We start from the raw sequence: 25,161 nt of genomic DNA on the forward strand, positions 1-25,161 counted from the left end.
CGGAGAAAAATATATGTGTCAGATGCCGAATAGCAGAGTTTTGCTGCCAGATCAAATTGGAATTAATTTACCTTGTATAATTTAAAGACTGTGCTGGGTTCATAGAAACAGGATAGAGACCTCAGTTCTGGTCTTATTTCTGGTAGCAGGCCTTGAACATGTCCTCATTCTGGATTTCTTCTTCTGTAACGTGAGGGCACTGGACTGAATCTTTGTTTTCAAACTTTGCTCTTGGAAGCATCCCTGAGAATCTGGCTGAGAGAGTTGGTGGGACCGTAAAAGGCTGGTTTAGGCTCAGCCAGAGCAGTTCTGCTGTGTTCTATCTGTTGGGGGTTTCCCTGGATTGGAGAAAGGATTCCATTGCTGAACAGGACACTTTGGAAGCCACTGAATTGTTCATGGAAAAAACACCTGTTTGTGGGAAAGAGCAATGAGCAAAATTTTTTAAAAGACAATCTTTTAAAACAAATAGGAGTTTCCATTGTGGCTCAACAGGTTGAGAACCCAACATAGCGTCCGTGAGGATGGGAGCGTGATCCCTGGCCTTGCTCAGTGGGTTACGGATCTGGTATTGCCTCAAGTTGTAGCACAGGATCTGGTGTTGTCGTGGCTGTGGCAGAGGCAGGCCGCTGCGGCTCTAAGTTGATTCCTAGCTGGGGAATTTCCATGTGCCTCAGGTACAGCCATAAAAAGAAAACTAGGAGTTCCCGTCCTGGCTCAGTGGTTTACAAATCTGGCTAGGAACCATGAGGTTGCGGGTTCGATCCCTGCCCTTACTCAGTGGGTTAAGGGTCCGGTGTTGCCGTGAGCTGTGGTGTAAGGTTGCAGATGCAGCTCGGATCCCGAGTTGCTGTGGCTCTGGCGTAGGCCGGCGGCTACAGCTCCAATTAGACCCCTAGCCTGGGACCCTCCATATGCCGCGGGAAGTGGCCCTAGAAAAGGCAAAAAGACAAAAGAAAAGAAAACTAAAATGAAAAATAAATAAAACAAATAGAATAGATAATAGAGTAATGAAATATGTGAAGAACTATAAATTCATAAGAAAAAAGAAGTGAATGACCCAAAAGAAAACTGAGCAGAGTCTGTGAAATGGTAACTCTCAGAAAAGAAAATGTATATGGCCAGTAAACACAAAACAAAATGCTTGGTCTCTCAGAAAAGCTCAAAGCAGTAGAATTTTTTTTTTCCCTAACACTGCCCACCATCCAGTCTGGACAATGCCAGGGTTAAGATGAGGCCTAGGCAAAAAAAAAAAAAAAAGGATGATAGAATCAGTTATGGGTAGAGTTAAGGAAAGACATGTCCACATATGGCAGTGGGGGTGAAACCTGTCCCAGGGTTTTGTCCATAATCTGTTAAAATCACGCATGTCCTTTCACCCAGTGATTTCCCTTCTAGAATTGTATTCTAGTGAAATACTTACATCTGAACATAGATCCACTTCAGGACTGTTGGAAGTGGGGCGGTGGGGGATGGGGTGAAAATTAAACATCGGTAGCACAATTAAATCAATAAAATATGTAAGTCCACATTGTTGAATGCTGTGTGACCGTTTCAGAGAATGGAGTGTGTCTCTGTGAGGACAGAAAGATCTCTAAGATGTAAATTAAGTGTTGAAAAGAGCACAGGGTAGAGTGTAAGGACATTTTGTGGCCATTCAAGTAAAGTGATTTTTTCCCCCCCGTATGAATAGAACAGTGTGTGAGTGCTGCGTCCAGAAGGTCTAGATGAAAACCAGAAAACAGTGTTTATTTTTCAGGAGGACAGTGGAATTGAGGAGAGGAAGGCTTATCTACGTAGTTTGAGTAACACACAGCAGGAACGCATACAACGAACAACACGTTTAGAGCATGTCTCTAGGCCAGGGGGACTCTAAGTTGGGTGGAGGGGCTCAGAGGGTGGGCTTGGTTTGATCTGCCATCGCCAAGTGGTGGATGTGCCTCCAGAGGGCCTCTTCCTTCCCTGCCACACCTTCTTCCTCCCAGCCTGACGAGCTCCTTGCCCGACTCCCTTCCTCTCTCCTCCCGCCTTGAGGATCTGCCAGCTGGAGAAATTCCTCCCTCTGCCCTTCCACCCTTCTGAGAACTGTGGGCTGGCTGGGGACCAGCACACTCCCTGCAGGAAACTGCTTCCGTGAAGGATGCTGTGAAGCATGGGCTCCGTGCCATATCCCGGGACCTTTGCCACGTCCCTGGCCCACGTGCCTAGGGTGGAATTCAGTTCCTGTGTTAGGACCGAGCGACTCCCACACACCAAGCCCAGAGGTACTAAGGCATCAGGTAGATTCTGTCAGAGTCTCTTGAATGCCTGCTGGGTGCAAGACTTCCCACCAGGCTGTAGCCTTGTGAGCACCTAGATGGGCAGATTCCTTCTGTCCCTAGTCCTTCAGGCTTTGATATGACCTGGACTCATTCTTGCTTTGGATTTCTGTATACATTCTGGAAATCCTACAAGTTCCTTGAAGGGTGGATGTTTTAGGTATGGACTTGCTAGACTCTTAATAGTCTGAAGCAGATCACACACACACACACACACACACACACACACACACACACACACACAGATGGTATATATGGTGAGCCCCAAGGCAGGACAGAATAGGAACTGTATTAGGAAAATGACTCTCACCTTAGACGTGCTTGGAACAAATTTGGATCTGGAGATACTGTCTCTGGAGAAGGAGCTTGGCGTCTTAGTGGAGGGACCACATTAGGTGCTTGCAAGCAGTTTTCACTAATCTGCACATTCTGTTTGCTTGCTGTTGCTTTTTTGAGATGGAGAAGCAGACTTGAGGATGCAAGAGGGCTACTGAGATAGGAGCTTTTCTAATCAGATATTTTTTTTAAATTTCCTTGTTCTCGTCTTTTTTCATTTTTGGCTGCCTAGCATGCAGTGGCTTGATGTGGGAATCTCAGTTCCTGGACCAGGGATTGAACCCAGGCTGCAGTGGTGAAAGCACCAAATCCTAACCCCTAGACCACCAGGGAACTCCCCCAATCGGACCCATTTTAACAGCGGAAAAGTACCATTCCTGAGATCTGCAGAGTCAGCTTCCCAAGTCTCATTGCACTAGTTATCAGTTGCCCATTGTTGTCTTGGAACAATGGGGCTGATTTATCCATAGGAATCTGACAAAATCTGGTATAGCTGTAGAGACCTGCCAATTAGGAAAAGTCATGATTGCCACATGCACATGGTTGCAGGCACGTGTGCTCTGTTTCAGAACTTTCTCCTCTGGTTTCAGCCATCAGTTCTATATGTTTTTTAAGAAAGCCTTTTCTACAGGAAAAATAAAATGGATTGGCCTCCTTGGGGGCCACTTGTAGCTTTAAGAGGCTGCTTAGCTGAAGGGTAGAGAGATTAACCTCACAGACGCATGCATGCACGTGCACACACACACGTGTACATGCACATGCACCCACGGGTGTTATGGGCACACGAGAGGGAAACAACCCTCTTTGCCACGCGGGGTTCCAGGTCCGCTGCTGTTCCAGTCCACTCAGAACAGTGGGGTTTGGATGGAGCAGATAATGCCCATGGGAACTTGTCTCAATGAGAGGGTTGTGTGTTCAAGGTAGTGGCTTCCTTGTGGGTTTAACTGTTAATTTGCCGGTTTACACTCCATAAAACACGTTCAATTATTTTCGGGCGCAAAGGGTGAGTGTTTTTCCAAGCATTACTGTAGTGGCTCACACACAGGCCCGTCAATAACCAAGTGTTGATGACACAACTTTTCTTAACACTGAATCTTTCACTCAGCGAAGTCAGAACCCTTGACTGATTTGAATTTCCTGCTACTTGAGAATCTTTGTGACAGATTCTGTGAGGGGGAAGAAGATGAACACACACACACACACACACACACACACACACACACACACACACACACGCCGCCACCCAGGGCCTAGGAGTTCACGGTTTGGGAGGGGGGCCCACTTGATGATGGCTAAGCAAATGCTAGGCTGACCAGAAGTGTCCAGTGTCAAGATACCCTAAGGCAACAAGGCAGGAAAACCTCTAGACTGACCTTTCGCTGCTCCTCAGTTTCTCCTTCCTCATTCAGTTCGCTGGACCATCTGTCTTCCTTATTTCTCCCGTCACACACATTTTGTGAATTTTCTATCGTTTGTCCTTGAAGAGATTGATGTACACATTTGTAAGGACAATTCCCGAGCCTTTTCCACTCAGTGCTCTAAAGCTGCCATGTAATGAGGCGTCGGGAAGGCCACCCAGCCACTGGAAGTCGGAAGTGTCCCTCTGAAGGACTGTTACCAACAAGTATTTACATCGGAGCCACAGGGCTTTACTTTCTCTTGGCACTTGATTAATTTACTGCCAGAGCCAATAAATCCTTGGCCCAGGAGGAGCAGATTGGAGAGGAGGAGCTTCTGTTTGGGGCCATTTTCTTTTGGAATGCTTTTAACACTTGGCCCCAGGGAGGATTGGGTCCTTTTGTTTGCTAAATAAGTTGGCCGCTGGCTGTCAGTGCTCTGGGGAGGGGCCTGTCGGGCAGGTGGGAACGGGGTGGCTCGGTCTTGGTCGTGGTCCCTGGGTTTGCACAGACCTAGTGGTCCTGTCAAGAGAATGTTTGAAAAGGCGTTTTCTTGAAAAGTCGGACTATGTAAATAATAGATTAGGTCTGAAAGGGTGAGCTGAGTAGAACCGGCAGGAGGTCTGTAGGAGAAAAGTCTCTCACGTTACCAGCGCCTGTGTTATACGTTGGGAAGAAAAACGCTGCTGCTTTCTTTGAAGAACTTGGAAGAGAGCTTGGTTGTGGCCCTACTGTGCCGGTACAAAGGGCTTCTCTCTTTGTAGACGTTAAAATGCATGTGGACCACTGTCTTCCTGAGCATTTGACAGGGCTGCCATGATTTTTTTTTTTTTTTTTCCTAAGGGCTGCACCTGCAGCCTATGGACATTCCCAGGCTAAGGGTCTAATCAGAACTGCAGCTGCCAGCCTAGACCACAGCCACAGCAATGGGCATCCAAGCCGCATACTCAACCTATACCATAACTCAGAGCAACACCAGATCCTTAACCCACTGAGCGAGGTCAGGGATTGAACCCAAGTCCTCATGGATACTGGTCGGGTTCATTATTGCTGAGCCATGACAGGAACTCCCCGTCATCTTCATTTTTTACAGAGAGATTTCTGAGAGGCTGGAGAGCACTGTGGACCCATTGACCCTTCCAGATTTTAGTGTTCTCCCTCTGAGGTGGTCAGCCTGGTAGCCACTGGCCACATGTGGCTACTGAGCCCTGTGAGCCAGGAATTGAAGTTTCAATTTTAATGAGCCCAGGTTTCAGTGCGGGCATTATACAGGGCAGCCCTGAAGGGCTTTCCTGCTTTCTCTGAAGAGCACCCAGTTGTTTGCCTTAGACCTTGCCAGACTGCTTGTGCAGGGCACACCTTTGCCAGATAGTCCACTCCCGGTAGGAAAACATGAAGAAACCAAGACCCAGAGGAGCCCATGAGGGACTCAGATCTTCGACTGATAAAAACAGCAGAGCTGGGACTAGAGCCAGGGCCTCCTGCCTGGACCGCCACCCCTGACAGCCTCTGGGAGCCCAGCATTAGCTGTTAATTAGAAGCACTTCTTAGCAAGGGACCCCAACCACAAAAGGAAGGCTGGCTTCACATCTGGAATTGTGGCTGTGGGCTGTGTACTTAATCTTCTCCTTTAAAATCAAACAGGCGTAATGAGCAGAGAGCGTTAGGAAATCCCTCTGGGCCCTTAAATCCAAGGAGGGGGTTTCTCTGGAACCAGAGGAAATGGGCCAGACAGGTGGCTTAGCTCCCCTCCCGGCTGGCCTCCCTCACGTGGCCCTGTCTGTGGAGACTTCAAGTGCGGAAGGACCCATGGAAACTTGTGGTTCTAGTTTCCTATCCTTAATGCGCTGTAAGAAGGCCAGACCCCAGGACAAATGGCATACACTTGGATAATCCTGATTTTATCAGGGCTTCTGGCAACGAACGAACATGCCCCTTGCTGCTGTAAAAAGCAGAGCCCTAAACGCAGTCTCTTCATTGGCTCCAACTCCACCCCTGCCATTTCTGGCTCTTGCTACTCCATCTCATCCTTGAGGACTGGAAGAAAAGTGCAGGGGTTTTCCTGTTTCTAAGGGGCACCTGTAGGGGAAGGGTTGACCTTGCTGGCAGGAGGCTGGGCCACAGAACGCGGATGTCTGGGGTAGCACAGTAAACACTTGCCAACAGCACTCGTTCTCAGTAACCATGACGTGGATTTAATGCCGATGTGGCTTTCTCCACCGCCACCAGCACATTTTAACCATAGCCAGGCCCAGGCCATGCCAGGGTGCTCAGAGAAACAAAACCCTTTACTCTTACCAAAGACTCAACTAGATGATTAGAAGGAAACTGCTGTGACAAATCAAAGCTCCCCATCATGCTTCCACGTTCTCAACAAAACAAATTTCTGGATTACCTGCTTTTCAGAGTCGTGCTCTTATGCTACCCATCTAGCCACCCACCTACCTACCTGCCTATCTGATACCTACCATAACAGCAGCAGATAATGGAAAAACAACATACAGATTTCATAAAACCAATGGCCAGCATTCATCTACTGTGTGTTGATAGGGGAGTCACAGGATGTATCATACACAGCAGTGCGCTTCTGCTAGTAAATGGGGTACTAAGAGTCATGCTGAGATTATTTAAACCAAGACCCCGAGGAAAACAGGGAGGATGGAGCATCTACCCTCAAGCGCAGTTCCAGGCCCTGTGCTTGAGTTGGGGCACACACCTAGAATCTTCTTGCAAGGAACTTGCAATCTGGCAGGGTGACAAGCATATAAGCAAATGCATTCCCGTGGCATGAGTATTGAAATTGGTGTAAACAAGGTGTGAGGATGGGCAGAGGCCATGGAGAGGGTAAGGGAGTTTTCTAGAAGGAAGTGGAGGCAAATGGACCTTGCAACCATGCAGTCTGCATCCCCTGGGTAGGAGGGACCTTGTGACTTGCCCTCATTGGGTTTATTTGTGTAGCCTTGGGTTGAGTCACATATAGGTAAAGATGGTATTTTCCAAGAGTCATCCTTGAGAGCATCCTATACCCAAGTTACTGTCTAGTCCAGCATTGAGGTTTGTGTTTATTTGAAAGAAAAACAAACAAACAAACAGTTTCACTGTGTGAAATATGTGGGCAATGAACTGTAAGGGCTATGGGTGACTTTTCAGGGGAGTCCCTGTAAAGTGATCAGTTATGTCTGAAGGTGTAAGTCAGGTTGTGTAGGTTCTCATCCTGTTCTCCCTGTACTGGGAGAGGGTTAGGGTTAGGGAGGAACTGCCATTTCATTCCTCAGCAGGGATTCAGGTGTTGTCTGTGCATTGCCAAACTACTAAAAATTTCAGACTAGGTAGAAAACACTGATTTAGGTGTTTGGTAGCATGAAGTTGTATAGAGCAAAAAATTCTCGGGTCTAGTTTGAAATCAGTGTGGAACATTATAAGGGAGCTGCATGTGGGTCAAATTTGCATTAAAGTTTTGACCAAAAGAAATGTAGTCTTAAGCCGCTTAGTCCTCTGTGGGCTGCAGCTGCATCCGTCTTTCTCTCGAATGGGTGGAAAGCCACACGTGATAAAGTGTGGGGTCTCCACAGGGATCTCAGTCCAGATTCTTCTGCCTTAAGCTAAGTAACATGGGTAAGGCTGGGTTATTCCTGACTTAATGTTTCCCCCCTTCTCAACTTTTACATATTGTATTCATAAGACCATAAGAATTTTAAAGAATAATTTTTAGGAGTTCTCTTTTGGCAAGAGCAGTAAGGACCTGGCATTGTCACTGCAGTGGCTCAGGTTGCTACTGTGGTACAGGGTCAATCCCTGACCCAGTTACTTCCACATGCCACAGGCACAGCCAAAAGTAATAATAATTTTTTTTTTTTTTGGTCTTTTTAGGGCTGCACCCATGGAGGTTCCCAGGCTAGGGCTCGAATTGGAACTACAGCTGCTGGCCTGCACCACAGACACAGCAATGAGGGATCCAAGCCACATCTGCAACCTATATCACATCTCACAGCAACGCTGGATCCTTAACCACTGAGTAAGGCCAGGGATAGAACCTGTGTCCTCATGGATACTAGTCAGATTCATTTCTGCTGAGCCATGCTGGGAACTCCAATAATAATAATAATTGTTTAAAAAGAAATTTTTCCTTAATTTTACCACCCAGTATACATCAATTATTTGGCTTTTCCACGCTTTTCCAGACCCCTGTCTTCGGGCATCCTTGTAATAGCATAGTTGTAAGTGTAGTGTATCCTGATGTCATTTTATTCTGGTTTTTACAATAGCATGAAATTAAGTTTGGGGTGAGCTGGTGTGACATGAAGGGTTGAAAGACAGTGTCTGTGTATGGCTCTATCCTCAGTCGAATGAATCCTTGTTGACAGAGGAGGGCAATGGTCCAGAGGCAAACCTAAGAGTAACTTACATGCTGGAGAGGCTTTTAGGAGCTTATTACCTCATCGTCCTGTCCCTGGTGCACTTCACTGGTAGCACAGATGCTCTGTACTGGCTTTCCCCTCTTTTCTCCTGCCAAGTCCCTTTTGGCTCACCAGCATGTCTTCTGCTGGGATGTTGGGACATGTTGGAAAGAGGATCTTTTCAATTTGAGCCAATGGAATGACTTTAAATTCTGCCTGGAAACTTACAAGAACATGTGATAAATCCCCTTCCTCTTTTTTTCAATCAGCCACACAGCAAACGTACCTCCCTGGGGAAAGCAGCTGGACCTTCTCCTCGCCTCACTTCTGCTCTACCCCCAGCCCCGTCCAAAACGCTAGCCTGTCTGCCTGAGCAGCAGGGAATGGCCTTAGGCCTCTTTCCCAACCCGAGCTTTTCCTTTCTTCATTACCATGGATAAGAGGCTCTGTCCTCCTGCCTGTTAGGCAACTCACTTATTTTTATTGTCTTTTTAGGGCCGCACCAGCACCACATGGAGGTTCCCAGGCTAGGGGTCAGATCGGAACTACAGCTGCAAGCCTACGCCAGAGCCACAGCAATGCAGGATCCAAGCCGAGTCTGTGACCTACACCACAGCTCACGGCAACGTCAGATCCTTAACCCACTGAGCGAGGCCGGGAATTGAACCTTCGTCCTCATGGATACTAGTTAGGTTCATTAACCATTGAGCAACTCACGTCATTAACCATCAGCCATGTGCCGGGGCCTTTGATAGACATTCTCATGGGTAATCCAACAACAGGGGGACATAGCTATTTGCTCTGTTTTACTAATGAGGAGACTGGAAGTTGGAATTTAAGAACTGCGCCCAAGGACACAGACCCAGTGAGTGGCAGGGTCCAGAGCAGGCACACCTTACATCCTGCCATGTTTTCCATGGGACCAGGCTTGCCTCTGGCCCTCTCTTTGACACCTCCCAGGTACTGTGACTAGAAGGAAAATACTACCCAGGGTATTTGTGTGCACACAGTGGCATCCATGGGCCAAGAAAGATGTTTGTTGTCCTCAGCAGCCAGTTTTCTGGTGGTAACCACGGGCACTTAGCCCATCCTGGGTGACTTAATTGCTTCATCAAATTCCTGTTTGATACTCTCTTGTGGTTCTTTCCTAAACCCAACTGCCCAGGGTCACAACTTGGTGCCTGCCCTGATGGCCGACTTTGCCCAGCTCCTGTCTCCACTCATAACAAATTCATCCACTTCGAAAAAGTTTATTGAACACTCACTACTTGCCAAGTCCTTTGCGAAGGGCTGGATATTCATTCAATGGAGACTGTTAAATAAATTAAAGCCATGATTCTCAAATAAGGGTTTCTGAATCTTTAGAGATGCCTGAGAATTTTTTTGAAGCATTCACTACAATCTTTTTAAAAGTATTTTGCCAGTTACTAAGAAAATACTCTTCTTTTGCAACAGTATTTACAACAGAAAGATTTTGCAATTAATATTTTCTTGAATCAGTAATACTCAAGACATTCTTAATGGATGTACAGGGGAGTCAGATAAGTTTTCTTCCTTTAAAATGGTCCTATAAATGGGGTTCCCATCGTGGCTCAGTGGTTAATGAATCCGACTAGATACCTTGAGGTTGTGAGTTCGATCCCTGCCCTTGCTCAGTGGGTTAAGGATCCCACATTGCCGTGAGCTGTGCTGTAGGTCATAGACAAGGCCCAGATACCTAGTTGCTGTGGCTGTCGTGTAGGTTGGCAGCTACAGCTCCAATTTGATCCCTAGCCTGGGAACCTCCATATGCTGTGGGTGCGTCCCTAAAAAGACAAAAAAAACCTATGTAAATAAATAAAATGGCCCTATACATTTCTCAGGTGAAAAGGGCAGGGTTAAATATTTTCCTTCTGCAGAAATATATTTTAAAATACTTTCTGAAGTAAAACCTAAACCAATGGAATAGCTCCCACCTGAAATTTAGGGCCCTAGGACTGTGTCAGGGAAAGTGAGCCTCAGGGTCCCTTATCACAACTTGAAAACCAGGTTCCTGCCTTTGGAAAATCGGTGGGCAGCCTGGGCTGCTCTTGGATCTTTCCCCAGCCAGTCAGGATGGTCACTTTTACCTCTCAGCTCTGGGAGTGCGGTGCTCACCTCTGATAGCTCCTCTGCTTCATCTGATGTTCGGATGTCAGCAGGAGTGAAGTGTATTCAGGAGAAACACGGGCTGCAGTTGCACTGGATCCAATTACATTATCCAGCACCTTCTATTGGTGTGAAAATGTTTTCTTTTTCTGGGATGGGGGCAGGTAAGGAAGTAGTGTGCAGACAACCTTCAACTACTGACAAATGACAGTTAAGTAGGAAAAGATGCATATAAAACATTCAGGTATATAATCTCTTATCTGGGCATGACCATTGTTGTGTGTGTGTGTTGTGTGTGTGTGTGTGTACCTTTTGCATTTACCCTAGAGGGCGGAGACCCTTAGTCGTTTGTTTCCTCCCTGCAGTTGGCTTTATTATTATAGGCATTTTATTTGGGGGTATGATTTAAAAAAAAAAATCATACCCCCAAAGTGTAGAGTCTGATAGGACCCAGAATCAGCTAACTTAAGATCCTATTGTTTTTCCATTGGACCATGGCTGACTCCATAGATTTATCCATTTCTATCAGTTCAGCAGGTAATTGCATGTACTGTTTGGCTGACGATAAAAGTGTGGAGGTAGAGGTGTAAAGCAAGGCTTTAGGACCGTAAGTCCTTGGCAGTGAAGCCCTAGGAAAAAGAGGAGCAGAAAAGGCTCCTCCAGCCAGTTGCCAGGGACAAAGGGTAACTGATAGGGTAAATAAAACACGGACGCCACCAGGTTGCTCCTGTCAAAGATGTTTAGTGAAGGTGGGAGCTTCATTGCTTTGATACAGAAAGCCTTTCAAAGGGCTGCTCAGGTTCCTTCAAGCTGAGCACCCACCATCCACTCCAGGCTTCTCTAAGTTCTGGGCTTGGCAGTCCCCGGAGACTGGGTTCTGCTGGTGTGTGTTGTTTGGAAGTTTCCTTCCAATGCATGAGAACTCACTAACCAGCTCACCTGGGCTGGCTCTTGGGGTCGGTCCTCAGGACAGATGGAGACTCCTTCCTTCCTTCCTTCCTTCCTTCCTACCTTCCTTCCTTCCTTCCTTCCTTCCTTCCTTCCTTCCTTCCTATGGCCATGCCTGTGGCATATGGAAGTTCCCAGGCTGGGGGTCAAATTGGAGCTGCACCTGCCAGGCACAGCCACAGGAACACCAGATCTGAGCCACATCTGTGACCTACACTGTAGCTTGTGGCAATGCCAGATCCTTAACCCACTGAGTGGGGCCAGGGATGAAACAGTCACTATGTTGAGTTCTTAACCCATGGAGCCACAACGGGAATTCCTGGAGCCTCTTTTCTAACAGATTTCTAGCATCATCCAGGCTGATTGGCTCTTACTGACCCTCCAGTGTCAGCATCAGCAACCCTTGTCTTCTCTGATTAACAGTGTTGGCTCCAAAGTCCTGAATCTTATCACATTCTACCACGTACAGACTGGGTAGCCTTGGGTGAGTTATTCAGCTCTGCCAAGCAGGTTTATATATAAACTGAGAATAATAACTGTACCTCCTGCTCAGATTTGTTGCCAGGCTTAAGTGAAAGAATGCACGTAAAGCCGCTGACCCGCTGCCTGGCACGTAGCACACAGTAAGTGATGTAATAAACCATCATTGCCTGAAGTTCTGGAATGGCAGAGGGTGAGTGACTGGGAGGGATGATTGTGTCCCCCCATTTGCCCCCTTGGTGGCTCCTCTTGGTTAAGATTCCAGGGAGGGGTGGACAGCACTGGTGGACCACACTTCCGAGGTCCTGGATGACCCTGGGCAGGCAGGAAGTACTCATGATTACGGGGGATGTTGGCTGATTCATGGATTAGGTGACTCAGCCTTCATTGATAGAAAGCCATCTGTGTGCAGACAACATTGCAAAAAGCTCCCTGGTTATTGCTGATGGATGAAGGATTTCCTTCTTTACCTGAAGGTGACAGGCAACAGGCTTGGGGACTGGAAGGAAGGTCAGCTCTGGACTCGCCAAGCTGGAGAGGGTTGGGGAGGGTGTCCTGTAGTCTTGAGGAAGGTGAGGTGAGGCAGCGGGCGGGGATGGACAAGAGGCTGCCGCCACAAGTCCAGCCAGCCTGTAATGCTCTCCACTTTGTTCCTGTCGGTGGGCGTCTGTCTTGCCTTGGCCTGAGGAAGCAAGGCCCTGCCAAAAGCACACGGGAGACCACAGTTAGGCGATTTCACATGTAAAGTGCCATTCAGTTATTTCTTAAATAGGAGAGCATGTGAGCCTCCAGGAGCACTAAAAACACCTCTCTTAATCATAACCTTGAGGAACAGCTAGTTTTATGGCCCTGAATTTTCGTTTATTTTTATTTTTTTGCTTTTTAGGACCACACCTGTGACATAGGGAAGTTCCCAGGCTAGGGGCTGAATTGGAGCTACAGCCTATTTCACAGCCTCAACAATTCCAGGGCCGAGCTGAGTCTTTGACCTACACTGCAGCTCATGGCATCGCCAGATCCTTAACCCACTGAGCAAGGTCAGGGGTCGAACTGGAATCCTTATGGATACAGTTAGGTTCATTACCACTGAGCCACAGTGGGAACTCCCAAATAGATGAGTTTTAGGGTTTTTTTTTTTTGTTGCCCAGAGGGATATGGAGCTTCTGGGACAAGGATCAGATCCGAGCTGTTAGTTTCTTTATATAATGGGCATACTTATACAGACCCCCTACTCCTTGGAATAAAGGAACTAAATGTTCTTGTTTTTGCTTGGCCCCAAGGTTTGTGTGGACATGGGGGATTGAGGAAAAGGAAAAACCCAGCAAGAATGCTTAGGGGGATTACTAATTAATTTTCTACTAAAATATGTCTTCATAAATCTTCCTAGACAAATAAACATTATCATTTTTAAAAGTAACTTGATAATTTTCTCTCTCTTTTTTTTTTTTTTTTGCCCAAGCATGAGCTAGTTTAGAAAGGCGTTGAGTTGGAATTCCTGTTGTGGCTAAGCAGTAAAGAACCTAACTAGTATCGGTGAAGATGTGGGTTCAAACCGTGGTCTTGCTCAGTGGGTTAGGGATCCAGTGTTGCCGTGAGCTGTGGTGTAGGTCATGGGTGTGGCTCAGATCCGTCTTTGCTGTGGCTGTGGTGTAGGCCAGCAGGTGCAGCTCCAATTTGATCCCTAGCCTGGGAACCTCCATATGCCACGGGTGTGGCGCTAGAACAAAAGAAGAAAGAAAATGGGTTGAGGAGTTGGAGGCAAGAAATGACCTTTCTAAGAACTTCCTCTTGCCAAGCGTTTAAAATGCGCATTAGGGGCTCAGTGGTTAACGAATCCGACTAATAACCATGAGGTTGCGGGTTCGGTCCCTGTTCTGGTTCAGCGGGTTAAGGATCCAGTGTTGCTGTGAGCTATAGTGTAGGTCGCAGACACGGCTTGGGTCCCACGTTGCTGTGGCTCTGGCGTAGATTGGTGGCTACAGCTCTGATTGGACCCCTAGCCTGGGAACCTCCATATGCCAAGGGTACAGCCATAGAAAAGGCAAAAAAAAGACAAAAATGTAAAATAAAATAAAATTTGCATTAGGTTAACTGCTATAAGGATATATGACTTTCAGACAAAGGCAAATATCATAGGCTATTATATATGGAATCTGAAAAAATGATTCAAATGAACTTATTTACAAAACAGACATAGATTCATAGACACAGTAAACAAACTTATGGTTACCAAAGGGGATAGCTGGCGGGGAGGGGAGGTGGGAGAGAGATAAATTAGGAGTGTGGAATGAACAGATACACACGACTATATATCAAATAGGTAAACAACAAGTACCTACTGTATAGCACAGGGAACTATACTCAATATCTTGTAATAACCTATAATGAAAAAGAACACATATAGAAAACCTAATCACTTTGATATACTCTTGAAATTAATGCAACAGTATAAATTATGCTTCAGTTTTTATTTATTTATTTATTTATTTATTTATTTATTTATTTATTTATTTTTAGAGCTGCACCTGTGGCATATGGAGGTTCCCAGGCTGGAGGTCGAATCAGAGCTGTAGCCACCAGCCTATACCACAGCACAGCAACACCAGATCTGAGCTGTATCTACAACCTACACCACAGCTCATGGCAACTCAGGATCCTTAACCCACTGAGCGAGGCCAGGGATCGAGCCTGCATCCCTAGAGATGCTAGTCAGATTGGTTTCTACTGAGCCATGATGGGGGAACTCATACTTCAATTTAAAAAACCCAAAGTGGGAGTTCCCGTCGTGGCGCAGTGGTTAACGAATCCGACTAGGAACCATGAGGTTGCAGGTTCGGTCCCTGCCCTTGCTCAGTGGGTTAACGATCCAGCATTGCCGTGAGCTGTGGTGTAGGTTGCAGACGCGGCTTGGATCCCGCGTTGCTGTGGCTCTGGCGTAGGCCGGTGGCTACAGCTCCGATTCAACCCCTAGCCTGGGAACCTCCATATGCCGCGGGAGCGGCCCAAGAAATAGCAACAACAACAAGACAAAAAAATAAAATAAATAAAAAAAATAAATAAAAAACCCAAAGTGTCTATAAAAATGAAATGGGGGAAAAAAAAAAGATGAGGTGACTTTGTTACCTAGATTAGTTTTAGGTGATCTTGATTTTGCCTGTTTAAAATTTGAGAAGTGGATCCTTCCCCTCAGTCAATCTTCAGTGTGTTTGTAAGGGACGTGCAGAGTGTTAGGGAGTCCACATGCCCACGTCTGACCTCCTAGGAGGTTTTATTTTTGTTGTATAAACGTGCATACAATTCACCCATTTAACGTGTACAACTAAATGGTTTTAGTATTCTCAGAGTTGGGAGAGCACCACAGTCTAGAGCATTCTTGTTGCCCCCCACATATCCTCTACAAAAAGAAAGAAAAAAAAAAAACAAACCCTGTGCCTGTTAGTCATTCTCTATATTCCTCTGCAGCCCTGGCCTCTGGCAACTGCTAACTACTTTCTCTCTCTCTCTGCATTTTTTCTTCTTTTTCCTGTAAATGGAATCACACAATATGTGGTCCTTTGTGACTGACTTCTTTCACTTTGACAAATCTTGAAAACATTATACTACGTTGTGGCATTTATCAGTCCATCATCCCTTTTTATAACCAAATAATAGTCCAACTTGTGGATATACCACCTTTTATTTGTCAGTTGATGGATACTTGGCTAGTTTCCACTTTTTGGCTGTTTCACCAATGCTGCCATGAACATTCATAAGTCTTGTGGACATTGTTTTCACTTCTCCTGGGTATATACTTAAGGGTAGAATGGCTGGGTCATGTAATTCCGTGTTTCACATTTTGAATAACTTCTAAACTTTTCCAAAGTGGCTGCACTGTTTTACATTCCCACCAACCATGCATGAGGCTTCCAATTTCTCCTCATCTTCACCAGCATTTATCATTTGCCTTTTTTTTATTGTAGCCATTCCTAGTGAGTGTGAAGTAGTATCTCATTATGGCTTTGATTTACATTTGCCTGATGTTGAGCATCTTTTCATGTGCTTGTTAGTCCATTTGAAATCTGTCTCTCCAAATCCTTATCTATTTTTCATTTGAGTTGTGTGTTTATTATTGAGTTGTTCGAGGTTCTTTTTTTTTTTTTTTTTTCCGTCTTTTGTCTTTTTAGGGCTGCACCTGTGGCATATGGAGGTTCCACGCTAGGGGTCTAATCGGAGCTATAGCCACCAGCCTACACCATAGCCACAGCAATGCAGGATCTGAGCCGTGTCTGCAACCTACGCCACAGCTCATGGCAATGCTGGATCCTTAACCCACTGAGCGAGGCCAGGAATTGAACCCACAACCTCATGGTTCCTAGTCAAATTTGTTTCCGCTGTGCCAAGACAGGAACTCTGAGGTTCTTTAATATGTATTTAGCTCTTATATTTAGGTTTGTGATCCATTTTGTGTTAGTTTTTGTGTGTGGTGTGGTGACGGGATCCAACTTTTTTCCTTTGCATATGAATTTCCAGTAATTCCAGCACCATTTATTGAAAAGGATGGGAGAAAATTGTTGCAAATCATATATCTGATAAAGGGACTTGTATTCGTAAAAACACTCTTATAATTCAAAAAATAAAACTTAAGTGTTAATATGCAAGTTAGGGATGGAAAGAGAATAACTGGAAAAGGGGAAGTCATTCCATTTTAGTGAAAAATATGTTTAATATTTTAAAGCTGTATGTTAATTTGCAGTGTGTCTGTTTTAATGAGCCAAATTAGAAATAAAAAACAAATCAGAAAAATGCAGCAAAATAATGGCCAACAAGTCTTTATCATAATATTTTTAATGGAATATAGTTGATGTACAGTATTATATGTTACAGATGTACTATACAATAATTAACAATTTTTAAAGATTATACCCCATTTATAATTATTACAGAATATTGCCTATATTCCCTCTGTTATACAGTATATTCTTGTAGCTTATTTTATAAAAAATAGTTTTACTTAATCCCCTATGTCTGTATTCCCCTTATGCCCTTCCCTCTCCCCAGTGGTAACCACTGATTTGTTCTCTGTGTCTATGAGTCCGTTTCTTTATTTCTTATATTTAGTAGTTCATTGTATTTTAGATTACACGTATAAGTGCTATCATAGAGTATTTGTCTTTCTCTGTCTGACTTATTTCACTTAGCATAATACTCTGAAAATTCATCCATGTTTTTGCAAATGGCAAGAGTTCCTTTTTTATGGCTGAGTGATATTCCATTGTATATTACCACATCTTCTTTATCCATTTGTCTGTTGATGGACACTTAGGTTGTTTATGTGTCTTTGCAATTGTAAATAATAGTGCTATGAACATTAAGGTGCATGTACCTTTTCAAATTAGTGTTTTTGGTTTTTTTGGTATATACCCAGATGTGGAATTGCTGGGTCATATGGTAGTTCTATTTTTAGTTTTTTAAGAAAACTTCCATACTGTTTTCTACAGTGTATACACCAATTTACATTTCCACCAACAGTGTACAAAGGTTCTCTTTTCTCCACATCCTTGCCAGCATTTGTTATTTGTAGGGGTTTTTTGATGATGGCTGTCTGACAGGTGCAAGGTGCTCTATTGTGGTTTTGATTTATATTTCCCTAATGATTAGTGATATTGAGCATATTTTTTTGGTTTTTTTTTGGTCTTTTTGCCTTTTCTAGGGCCGCTTCCCATGGCATATGGAGGTTCCCAGGCTAGGGGTCTAATTGGAGCTGTAGCCACCGGCCTATGCCACGGCCACAGCAACGCCAGATCGAGCTGAATCTGCGACCTACACCACAGCTCATGGCAACACCGGATCCTTAACCCACTAAGCAAGGCCAAGGATTGAACCCACAACCTCATGGTTCGTAGTTGGATTCGTTAACCACTGCGCCACAACAGGAACTCCTGATATTGAGCATATTTTTATGTGCCCAATGGCCATCTGCATACCTTCTTTAGAAAACTGTCTGTTCAGGTCTTCTGCCCAGTTTTTAATCAGATTGTCTTCTTAATGTTGAGTTGTATAAGCTATTTATGTTTTGAGTATTAACCCTTTATTGGTCATATAATTTGCAAATATGTTTTCCCTTTCTGTAGTTTGTCTTTTCATTTTGTCAATGGTTTCCTTTACTATGCAAAAACTTTTCAGTCCCATTTGTATGTTTTTTCTTTTATTTCCTTTGCTTTAGGAGACAGATCCAAAAAATAATGCTATAATTTATGTCAGGGTATCCTGCCTGTTTTCCTCTAGGAGTTTTGCAGTTTCTGGTATTACATATAGGTCTTTAATCCATTCTATTTCTTATATGAGCTATTTATTCATTGAGTTGAGCCATCTTTTTTGCCACACCCACAGCATGTGGAAGTTCCCTGTCCAGGGATTGAACCTGTGCCACAGTGGCAACCCAAGCCACAGAATTGATGACCTTGGATCCTTAACCTGCTGCAGCCCCAGGGATCTCTGTCATTTCGTAATTATTAATCAGAACTTACTATGTCTTAACTTTCTACAGATCGGTGAGAGTTGACTTAATGAAATCAGCCACTAATGTTGGTTAATCAGCCACTAAATGTCAAGGAAAAGTTGATTTAGTCAACAGTCATTCAGTTAACATATATTTATAGAGTGCTTACTCTGGGCAAAGCTGGTCATAGTTAACATGAAGGAAATGTAGTAGATTTGTGTTCCTAAGGCCTTCGAAATGAACCAGTATTTATAAACACGCTGATATATTGCTTGAAGGAAACAATAAATACTGCTATCATTACATCGTAGCTGAGACATAGAACTTGAGCCTAAAGAGTTTAACTCAAGGTAGTAGATGTTGATTGCTATTAGAAAGGTACAGAATTCTGGGTGTAATTACACTGAATTACCCTGGATAAAGCTGAGGTTAGGAGTTCCCCTCATGGTGCATCGGAAACAAATCCGACTAGGAACCATGAGGTTGCAGGTTCCATCCCTGGCCTTGCTCAGTGGGTTCAAGGATCTGGTGTTGCCGTGAGCTGTGGTGTAGGTCACAGACACAGCTCAGATTCCACATTGCTGTGCCTTTGGCATAGGCCAGGAACTGTATCTCTGTTTGGACCTCTAGCCTGGGAACCTCCATGTGCCACAGGTGCAGCCCTAAAAAGCAAAAAAAAAAAAAAAAAAGAAAGAAAAAGCAAAGCAGAAAGCTGAGGTTAGAATTAGTATCAGGAAAGCACATCCAGTATGTTGCTGCTTGTCTTTTAAATTAGCCTTTAAAATTTTACGGGTGCGTCTGCTTTTCCCTGAGGGAGTAAGTCTCATCAGCGCCCCTCCTTTGTTTTGTAATGGAGGAAGGAATGCAAAGCAGACCTTGCTACCACCTTGCAGGTGTTCTAGCTTAAATCTAAGTGGTTGGATAATCTCTTGCCTTCTCTGCCTAAATCCCAAGGATGCTGAGGTTGCTTTCCTTCCTCTTGCAACTAAGCCTGGCAATGGAATCTTCCTCCGAGCTTTTGGCCCATATTTTCCTCCTTTGGGGTTGAGTTCAGTCTACCACTCAGAGATGTTTGCCTTTTCCAACCCAGTAGACCCCTTGTTAAATACCATTAAATGTAATCCCGAGTTGGATCTCTGCATAGTCTTCTCAGTCAGAAATGTGTCTTCTTAAGACAAGAGTAATACCTCCCTGCTGAGAGCTTCCCAGGGGAAGAACAGCCTTATTCAAGTGCTGAGTGCCCTTGGATGATGCTGATTTAGGGCAGCACTCATTCATAACATCATTTCAGGTGACTTAAAAGGCTGGGAACAACCCATTCAGAGTCTGGACGACATGGCCCATCTGCTAGAGGTTGCCTTAGTTGCTGGATTTTTTCCCGTTGTCTGTTGCTATCTGTTGTCCTCCTCTTTCCTCAGAGGAGGACAGTTACACAGTGCTGTACTGTTTAATATCAGCATTTTTATCCCCCTCAATTCTTGAGCTAACTTTAGTGACTCTTCTTGAGTTTTAAGTGTGTGTGTTGCTAAGAGTGAAAGTGAGGTCCTTTAAATTCCGCACAAGTAAAATACACCAAGTGTTACTGATGTCTAATTAGCTTGGTTTCACCAATGACTTGAGAAATCTATTAATTCAGAGGCTGCTTCTAGAGTTCCCATTGTGGTTCAGTGGGTTAAGAACCCGACGTAGTGTCTGTAAGGATACAGGTTTGATCCCTGGCCTCCCTCAGTGGGTTAAGGATCTGGTGTTGCCACAGGCTGCCACATAGCTTGCAGATGCAGCTGGGATCTGGCATGGCTGTGGCGTAGCCCGGCTGTTGCAGCTCTGATTCAACCCCTAGCCTGGGAACTTCTATATCCCGCAGGTGCATCTGTAAAAAGAAAAAAAAAAAAAAAACAAAAAACTGCTTTCACTATCTGAAACAATGTTTGGATTCCCTTTTCCATATTTGGATAGTCTGATATCCAATAAGAATTATATTTAATATTATGAGAGCTGTACAGGTTATCTAATTCTGGGGAGAATGCTTGGTTAGCACAATTTTATAATTGGATTCAGAGAGAAGTGAGAAAAAGATCAACATAAAAGGCTTATATTGTGGGAATGGATGACAGGCTTTGCTGGCAGTTGAAGCATGAGTGGCCTTGCTCCTTAGCTTTTCGTCCTCTCTCGTGTCATAAACATCATAAACACTTCTGCTGACAAGCCTGCCAAAGTGAGGGTGCGTTTCCTTCAAGAGGACCACTGACACTGTGTGGTGTGGACTCTCTGGCTGAACTCATCCCCCCTTTCCACTGAAGACCCCATGATGGACAGTATTTTCTGGGTTGCATGTTCCATGCTTTAGGAATGTAGAAATTCTTCCACATTGCTTTTGTTGGGTTTTATTATCCCCATGCCACACCCAAGAAAATGAGGCATAATGAAGGTATCAGGTAAAAACAATTGTGCAACAAACAGCCTTATCCATTTTGGAGATGACATATATTTTCAAAACCTGAAAATATTCTACATCCTCCTTTGTATTTTATGTTGGTCTGATGCTGCTAATTCCTGTTTGAAATGTAGCAAAAATCAGGAATGGGGTCAGAAGAGCACAAATTTAAGAGAGCAGAGACATGTGGTGTAAGGTATTTCTTAATATCGGTTTGTATTTTTTATGCTGATTAGGAAGGGAAAAAGAATATTTTCTTTTACCATATATAGTAGAATATAAGCTCCAGAGAGAAGTGAAAAGATCTGCAAAAAGTTTTTGGCTAACAAATATGCATAATCATAAATATATATATGACATAGTATCCCATCCAGTGTACTAATAATATAGCAATGTACATGAAATACTCATCTTTATAATATCTGCCTTATTTATTCACACACATTTAAAATCCCATTTAAAACATAAATCATTTTAATTTTGAATATTCCTTTTCCCACTCATATAGTTTATAGAGCAGAGCCACATTTTATGTCATCTAAGTCAGTTTTTCAGGGTTTATCAATTTTATTTCCATCTTCATTATTTGAGAGAGCAATTTTTACGTTATCTATAGCGCTGTCCCTGGACCTTTTATCCGAGGCTATAAGAATCTGCTGTCCACAAGAACCCTGCCACAATTCTCCCACCCTTTCATCTCGTACTCGAGAATCACTTATACCAAAGGATGCGTTTAGTGTGTGCCAAACACTGTCATAGGTGGTTTATATGTATTAATTCATTTACTCCTCACAGCAACCTTGTGACAGAGCTTACCTCTATTATCTCATTTTACTAAGGGAACTAAGGTCCAGAGAGGTCAGGTACCTTTCTCAAAGTCACACAGCACCTGAAAGGCAAAGCCAGGACTCAACCCAGCTATAGAGCACCAGAGTTCATGCTTTTAACCACCATGTTATTCTGCTAGCAGGAAACCCAGCACACGAACACTGAGGTTATTTCCCCCAGGAATAATTGGTAACTTCCCCATTAAACTTCTCTTTCCCCTTTATTTTAAACCGGATTCTGACCTCTACAAGCATCTAAGATGGGCATGGATGGAAACAGTTGTGTCTTTTCCAAATAGTCACCCAAATTAAAATAAATGAAAGCGTGGTTCATAATATAATCTATAGATTCAAATATGAGGCAGCTTCCTCTTTGGTGAGGATAATTTTAGGGACAGAAATCTTATATTTTGACAAATCTATTTCTCTGTAGGAACATGTAAGTCAAAACAGTTGAAGATTTGGAGAGAGAGCTGTATTATTTCTGGAACACCTGTTGGTTATACGCATGGTATTCGGCTGAGTACCTGTATTACCTTGTTTTATTTTCTAAGTCTGTCAGGCAAATAGCATTGTTCCTACTTCGTACATGAGTAAGCTCAGGCTCGGAGAGTATGAGAGACTTGCCCAGCACGATACAGAGATGGGGCAGAGGGGTTGAGACTTCAGCCATGTCCAGCCAACTCTCAGCCCGGGCACTGTGGATGACCCCAGGTGCCATTGCTGGGCACACAGCCCTGGGTTTAGAAGCCCAAGACTTGGCGCATGTGGGCATTGCCGGCCTGTGCCAGCTGGCCTCCACCATCCTTCCAGCTTCTCTCGGTTCTCTGCTTTCTCCCTTGCTGAGCCCAGCAGGGCTTTTGGCTGCAAACAAGGAAATTCCTGTAGCTAGTTTAAGCAGAAAGGGATGCATGAAAGGATGTCAGCTAGGTGGCTCACAGAATTTCTGGGAGGGACCAAGAGTCAGGCTTGGTGTGGAGCCAGGAAGAGAAGCCAAACCCCATGGTAGGACCCTTCTAGCAGGAAAACCACACTGCTTCCCTGGCTCCCTGCATAGGCCCTGGGCTCCAGAGAGAGACCACTAGAACCACGCCATCTCGCCACGAGGCTGGGTGACCCCTGTTCACTTCTGCATCTGGGTCTGGTTGGTAAAAATGAGCTCCTGTGCCTGCACCCTGGGCACAAGGGATTCTGAGAAATGTGATTTTTTTTTTGTTTTCCATCTTCTGCTAAATGGGAGTTGATGAGCTAGTTTACAGTGTCTGCCACCCTTAATTCATCCCATTACTAAGCCCCAACCTTGGCTGCTCCCCACAAAGACCAGATGGGTAGTGTGTGTCCTCAGTACCTGGTGCCTGGGGGGGGCGGGTACAGAGTGACACTTCCCTGCTCCTCTGAGTGTAAAAGCCCTTGCTCTGCTTCTCCGACCAGAGCTGGTGAGCCAGCAGGGAGCTGGGTAACTTGAGGGTCCTTGTGGAAAACCATTCAGATTCACAGATGAAACCTGTTCCATGGAGGTATCTATGCAACACGACAGTATTTTCCCAAGTTATGTTGTATTTACTTTTTAAAAGGTTTTTAAAGTAACATTTATTTCTTAAAAGTTAACAAGTGCGTAATAGGAAACTGAAAAACAAAAGGAAATAGGAAGCAAAAAAACAAAGCCATCCATGATCAAGCAGGTTACAGTTTGACGTGTCCTCCTAGATCTGGTTTGTGTGTCTACACAATGAAGCACCCATTTTTATGTAATTAAGATCATAGAGTTGTGTATCATGCTTTTTCACACATCAGGAATATTTACCATTTCAAAGTGTCAATGCTGTATGATTATTTTGTTTTGATAATCAAGAATATGCTATACCAACCCAATCTGGACAGGAAAAGAAATGTAATCCTGCCTTTCTTGGGGATAAAATTTCATCAAAGACAAAAGTAGCAACAGGCTTCAAGATAAAGATATTGGGAGTTCCCATCGTGGTGCAGCGGAAACGAATCCAACTAGTAACCATGAGGTTTCGGGTTCAATCGCTCAGTAGGTTAAGGATCTAGCATTGCCGTGAGCTGTGGTGTAGGTCGCAGACACGGCTCAGCTCCTGTGTGGCTGTGGTCTAGGCCCGCAGCTATAGTTCTATTAGACCCCTAGCCAGGGAACCTCCAAATGCTGCAGGTGCAGCCCCCTCCCCCCAAAAAGATAAAGATATTGGTAGAGTTATGATTAAAATACTACATTCCTTTAATGTTCAATTAAAAATGACACATAAAGCAACAGAGTACAGAAAGTATAATGCTTCTAAGAGGATTCATTATCTAATCTAAACCATTAAAGTGTTAGCAAGGAGGTATGTTTCCACCTAATTACTTGACAATGTATTCCTATACTACAGCCAAAAGATGCATACACATCAATGGTTATCATCAAAATATAAACATGAACACATGTACACACACCCTTTGTACTTCCATCTGCCCCTCTGCTTGCCAACCTAATGCACAAGTCCTAACACACATTTCTGAGACTCATACAATTCCATGTCCAAGATGCTGTTTTTATATCATTAAGATATTTACATATTGGTTAATGCACTAGCTCTACTTTTTCTCATACTTTTTATCATATGTTGTCACCCCAGAACAGCTAAAAAATTAGATGTCCCAAGACAATGAACCTTGTCCATAATACACATAGGTGCTGTACAAAATGCACATGTAGACCTATGGTTATCACCTAAAACTGTCCAGATGTGGAGATATTAGCCAAGAGCCCTTCCTTTCATCCTTCCTCTTGCCCCTCCTCCAGCATTTCAGAGACTAACTACAGGACAACATCTAGCTCCAAGAGGTGAATTAACATAGACACTCCCAGAAGACAGAGCCCTTCCTAAAAGCCCACAAAAGGGCGTTTATAAAGGATTATTTTACTGCCTCTACTTTCAATATACTTTGGACATTAGGACTTGTTTCTTTTTTTTTTTTTTTGGCTTTCTTGAGCCACACCTGAGGCATATGGAGGTTCCCAGGCTAGGGGTCCAATCAGAGCTGTAGCCACCAGCCTGTACCAGAGCCACACAACACAGGATCCGAGCCGCATCTGCCACCTACACCACAGCTCACAGTGACACCGGATCCTTAACCCACTGACCGAGGCCAGTGATTGAACCTGCATCCTCATGGATGCTAGTCGGGTTCATCAACCTCTGAGCCACGATGGGAACTCCAGGACTTGTTCATTATTTAACACGCACCAATATTAACTGAAACGCACAAACAGAACAATGGTTAGACCCTCTGAACCTGTCTAAAGCCTAATGAGCACAGAGCGCTCGCTGCACTGCCTTTGCTGTCTCTCCACCCCTACCCCCCAGTGATCAGTCAGCACACTCGCCAAGATTCAAGTTTAACAAGCCCATTCCCCAAAT

General features: G+C 44.3%; 1 protein-coding gene across 7 annotated transcripts in view; it reads left to right on the plus strand.

Moving 5' to 3' along the window:
• PDZD2 (PDZ domain containing 2) overlaps window positions 1-25,161 on the plus strand; it is a 416,943-nt gene that overhangs the window by 208,434 nt on the left and 183,348 nt on the right. The gene's annotated exons all lie outside the window — the stretch shown is intronic.

This window comes from Sus scrofa, chromosome 16 (assembly GCF_054392235.1).
Source record: "Sus scrofa isolate SSC_HxYL_T2T_F1_AM1 chromosome 16, Sscrofa_HxYL_maternal_Yorkshire_Landrace_v2.0, whole genome shotgun sequence".
NCBI lineage: Eukaryota > Metazoa > Chordata > Mammalia > Artiodactyla > Suidae > Sus > Sus scrofa.